A 6000-nucleotide genomic window follows, 5' to 3' on the forward strand; every position below is an offset into this window, starting at 1 on the left:
GTCAATTGTTTCTTGTTCACAAAAGCACTAATCAAAAATTTGCTCCAGGGGCTTGCAACGTAGTACAATATATTACCTTACTGGGAGAATGCAAGTTTCCAGTACAAAGGACTTAACATTTCTTACATACTGCTTAACTAAAATCTTTTCAAACATTGACTATATTCTATACAAGAACCACTTAACAAGGGTAAAAGGAGAAACAGAATCCGTTAGTCGCCTCTTACGACATGCTGGGGAGCATCGGGTATATTCTTCCCCCTAACCCGCGCCCCCGCCCCCCCTCCACCCATCCTCTACAAAACAACAACAACAACAACAACAACATCAACAACAACGAAGCATCCAAAGAGAAGGCGAACATTAACATAAACAAAATAAAGAAATCTAAACAACGAAGTGACTGTGGTAAGATGAACAAAGTTAAAAAACAAAGGAATACTGTACTCACCAATACAAGAACGGGACAAGACGGTCAAAATAAAGAAGAAAAATCAAGTAGCAAGGTACTAAAGAAAAGGGAACAAGGGGGACAACCGCGTCTCGTCTTTCAATGGCCAATGCTTTTTACTGCCGCAAGGGTGGCAACTACATTGATAACAAATTGATTCTAAAAAGTCACCAAAGGCGTTCGTGGAACAATGATGATCGACTACTGCTTGGTCCCGATCAGTTTTCAATATCCATTGTTTATTTGCTGTTACTTGAAGGAGAATGATACCGCCCAAATTAAAGGAGGAAGTTCTTGACATTTAAAATTTTGGAGAAGAAAACATCTTTTGTGATAGAAAACTGCCTGGTTCTGATCAGTTGTTAATATCCATTGTTTAGTGGTTGCAGTTTGAAGGAGGATAATAACGCCCAAAGGAGGAAGTTCTTGACATTTTAACGTTGGAGAAGTAAACATCTTTGATGATAGAACACTGCCTGGTTCTGATCAGTTTTCAATATCCATTTATTATTGGCTGTTGCTTCATTCAGGCATTGTGGTATTAGGGCTCAAAAAAGGAAGTTCTTAACATTTTAACGTCTGAACACGCTAGTGACACTAAACTTAAATCGATATTTTTTTGATACCACGGCGACTATAGTGCCATTGCGATAGCGAATGCATGCTTTCAACATCAAATGAATGAATGCGTTCCTGTCTGTGAAATTCGTTAAAAGCTGCACAAGACTGAACAAAAGAAACGGGCATGGCTGGTGGTTTTTCAAGTGTGTCAACATGAATGGCGACGATCTTTGTATCGTGTCTCTGTCTGCCATGGAATGAACAATTCTTTTGACTTGCATTCTGTTCAATAGGAATCTTGAAAGAACTCGTAAACACTCACTGCTGTGTCAAGCACAAACTTGTTTCTGATTTCTTTTTACATTTAGTCAAGTTTTGACTAAATGTTTTAACATAGAGGGGGGAATCGAGACGAGGGTCGTGGTGTGTGTGTGTGTGTGTGTGTGTGTGTGTGTGTGTGTGTGTGTGTGTGTGTGTGTGTGTGTGTGTGTACCCATGTTTCCACAGGTTTGGTTGCCTAAATCACCATAAGGCAACCATCCACACGTGGATGGCAACCTAAACTCTGGATGGCAACCTAATTGTGTGGATGGTCGCTTCATTTAACACCGTTAAATTGACTTTTTTGACGGAAAGAATGTCATAACAATGTTCAAAATGACATTCTTTCCGTCCTCTATAGGCGACGAAATAGGTCAAATTTTGTGCATTTTTTAGTGCAAAATTCTTCGATGCCGGAGCGAGTACTGCACCCAGTGCTGTTGTAGTGCAAGTGCACTAGAAAGGCACTCCTCCCAGTGCCGCCTCTTAGGTAACCATCCACACTTTAGGTATGTGTGTTTGTGCGTGTGTGTTTGTGTGTGTATGTGTGAGAGCGATTCAGACCAAACTACTGGACCGATCTTTCTGAAATTTGACATGAGAGTTCCTGGGTATGATATTGCTAGATAAATTTTTCATTTTTTCGATACATTCTTTGATGACGTCATATCCGGCATTTTGTAAAAGTTGAGGCGGCACTGTCACACCCTAATTTTTCAATAAAATTGATTGAAATTTAGGCAAAGCAATCTTCCACGAAGGCCGGACTTTGGTATTGCATTTCAGCTTAGAGGCTTAAAATTTAATAAATGACTTTGGTCATTAAAAATCTGAAAATTGTAATGAAATTATTTTTTTATAAAACGATTCAAAATTACGTTTATTGTATTCTTCATCATTTTCTGATTCCAAAAACATATAAATATGTTGTATTCGGATTAAAAACAAGCTCTGAAAATTAAAAATATAAAAATTATGATTAAACTTAAATTTCCGAAATCGATTTAAAAACAATTTCATCTTATTCCTTGTCGGTTCCTGATTCCAAAAACATATAGATATGATATGTTTGGATTAAAAACACGTTCAGAGAGTTAAAAAGAATGGAGATATAGAAAAGCGTGCTATCCTCCTCAGCGCAACCGCTACCGCGCTTTTCTGGATTGTTAATTTCACTGCCTTTGCCACGAGCGGTGGACAGACGATGCCACGAGTGTACGGTCTTGCGGAAAAAAATGCAATGCGTTCAGCTTCATTCTGTGAGTTCGACTGAGCTTGACTAAATGTTGTATTTTCGCCTTACGTGACTTGTTTCGTGATTGTTCTCGCTATCATTTAACAGGCCTTTTATTTTGTTTGAAATTTTGTAGGGGGGGGGGGGGGGGGGAAATATAATTAGTAAAACTTAAGTTAAAAAAATCCAATGCGCAGGTCTCTTCCATTGCACATTCCGAGCGAAGAATATATTTAATTCTGACTACAGAACTTATCCTTTCAAAAAAATTGACTTGGCAGTTTTGAAACATGAACTGAGTACAGAAAAACACAACGGAAATAAACGTACCGATAGATGCTCACACACACACACTTCTGAATCGTTAGGCCGTTCGTAGACACACACAAAACTTAACGTTGGGGGTATCTTGGATGTTTTTTCAATCTTGAGCTTTGAAAATATGCACACTTCTAGGGTTTGATAATCTCCCGACATGACCCCAGTTTGGTGGACCCTTGTCAAATGTTGTGCTCACAGCGGGGTCATGTTTGGTTCATAAAAACGTAACATTGGTTGGTTTGTTTACATCATGATGGTGACAGTCAGGGAATCATTGAGTCTGTACCGTGCTTGACTGTTGGCGCACACAATACAGTCTTTCAAACTATCGAAGAAATGTTATACTGTAAGCATTGCTTGCTGTTTTAACTTAATTGTCAGAAAATAAACACTCATTTGTTGTTTGTTCTGTGCTGTTTTTCTAATCTGTTAACAACATGAATGTAGATTCAGGGCACACTGCTGAAGTACCCAATAATGAAAGACCAAAGACTAGGGGGGTGGAATAGTTTGCAATCTTTGCGAAAACCGTGAGCCTACTGATGCAGTTTCTGGCACTCTTCCCTTGAGTTATGTTTTGTTGGCGTGTCTGCGATAAAGCAAAAGTGCAGGGGTTGATGTTCGAAATGAAAAGTTTAAAGAAGCTAGTGTATAAAGCTCAGTTGCCATTGTAATGTTAAACACATCGCTGGTGTGCAAATCTAGTTGCCACAAAGACGACAATTGCGCATTGAAGTGATGTTTTACAGCGTAGATATTAAAAACGTGAGCACTTGTTTGGACTTTTCTTCTGCCTTCCTGTTCATTCTACGCTGTTCAATCGTCATAGTAAGCTTTCATTGCTGGTTTGTGCAGTAGAAAAAAAAGTTTTACTTATTCTCACGAAACACCTTGGAGATAACATATAATTATTGCATGAGAAAAAACGTCAAAGTCATTAGAAGATCGACACATGTATTGACCTGTCAGTGAATTTTTGGATTGTGATAGCCAAAATGTGTGTTGGTATTTATAGATATGGTTCCCCTCTGGATATTGTATGCATTTTTGAGAGGGAATTGTTATATAGAAAAGTTGTTTAAAATACATTTAGAAATAGTATTGTTAATGATATACCTAGGTATATTTAAAGTAGAAACATTATTATAAAAAGCAGGGGAAAAAAAGAAAAAAATTCAATAAAGAACTTAAGAAGGATGCTCCCCGCCAACAACAACAATAAAAAAAAGCATGATAAAAAAAAAGAAAGAGGAAAAAAAGAAAGGGTTGAAGCAGCCTGCATGCAACTGAGATCCCCCCCCCCCCCCCCCAAAAAAAAAAAAAAAAAAAAAAAGTCGCTTGAAGAAAAATCGTTACATTTAGTCAAGCTCTGAAACTCACAAAATAAAACTGTATGCACTGCGTTTTTCCCACCAAGACTAGTAAAGCCACAGGTTGACAAAAAACATCTAAGCCCAGAGAGTGCTGACACTATATTGTTTCAGTAACACCAGCCCAATGAACTTAATTTGCATACGACCTATTTTTCTGAATTTGTAAGCTTGTTTTTTAACCAAACACAAAATATGTATTCGTTTGTGGGTTCAAAAATAATTTGAAAAAACCCACAATGCAATACTTATTAAATCTGTAAGCGAAATTTGATTTTTTTTATCACCACCCTGATGAACATACCAATTTATCAATTTTAAAGCTTCGAAGCTGACATGCATTTTCAGAGTCCGGACTTAGTCAAGGATTGTTTCACCAACATTTCAAGAAATTTTATTTTATTTTTAAAAAGCACAACTAATACAAACATTTGGTATTCTCTAAACGTGAGTATCATTCATTTCCTTGCTCATTAATCTTTTTCGCTTCTTTGTTTGTTTGTTTGTTTGTTTGTTTGTTTGTTTGCTTGTTTCTTTCTTTTTTTCTTGCTCTCTTTCTTTCTTTCTTTCTTTCTTTCTTTCTTTCTTTCTTTCTTGCTTTCTTTCTTTCTTTCTTTCTTTCTTTCTTTCTTTCTTCCTTTCTTTCTTTGATTTTGTATTTGTTTTGTTGTTGTTGTTGTTGTTGTTGTTGTTGTTGTTGTTGTTGTTGTTGTTGTTGTTGTTAAAAAAAACTTTGGGCAAGATCCCTCAAACTTAAACTACCGACGAAACAGCGTTCAGTTTTACGACGAGTTGCTGCATGGAACAACAAATCGTGTCTCTCTTAACAAAGCACATATGATCCAGGCATCTTAGCCACTTTAGTGAAGGGAACGTTGAAGTGACAATGACTAGGTTTAAAATGTCCCTTATCAGAAAGTTCAACCTCAGTCCTTTGATGTTTATTGAACACATTTTCATATAAAGTTGGCGCTTCATACGGAAAAATGGCTTTGAAATTGACCCTAATCCTTCTTTGGGCTCTGTAAATGTCGTTTGGGGCTATGGTTGTAAAATGGTATCTACTGGTCACCCCAATGTATAAACTGAAAACTCTTTCTGCACCAGAACACGCAGAAAGGATTGTATCTGCCTGATGTCTGATGCTTTTCAAAATCCCCAACCACTAACACCTTCAAAACGGACTTTACCTGACACTGTTGTTTTTCCCTATATAATCCTTACTATTTTTCCGAGACGTCGTCGTGTTGTGTATTTAGCTTGCCACAACCTCATACATGGTCCTAAAAGTTAAAGTTGAAGAAAATACTAAAGATAAATGAACAAGCTGACGCAGTGTCATTCGCACCGTGAATCCCCCCATGGGAACATACTAAAGTCTGGTTCCAAATAGGCTCAATTTCCTTCTATTTCTTTGTATTTCTCCCTCGTAGGGGTGGGGGTGTTCAAACCAAAGGCACCTTTAAACCAAAACTCATATCACACATCTTACAATACTAAGACACTCAGCAGTGAAAGGGTGTCTGCTGGTAAAAAATTCCAAACAATCCTAAAAGTACTTCACTACTAAACGTGCTTTTAAAAAGAGCCGTTATTTTTCCCTCTATAATCAGTATTGTGTTTTCTGCGAACATGTAGTCTATTTAGATGGTTGTCATGTGCACATGAGTTGCTAAAGCGTTTTCAGTTGGGCATATGTCGAAAAGCAAAGAATTAGCCCTTTGAAAACCATCAGAACTGTC

Source organism: Littorina saxatilis, unplaced genomic scaffold, assembly GCF_037325665.1.
Source record: "Littorina saxatilis isolate snail1 unplaced genomic scaffold, US_GU_Lsax_2.0 scaffold_549, whole genome shotgun sequence".
Classification (NCBI taxonomy): Eukaryota; Metazoa; Mollusca; class Gastropoda; order Littorinimorpha; family Littorinidae; genus Littorina; species Littorina saxatilis.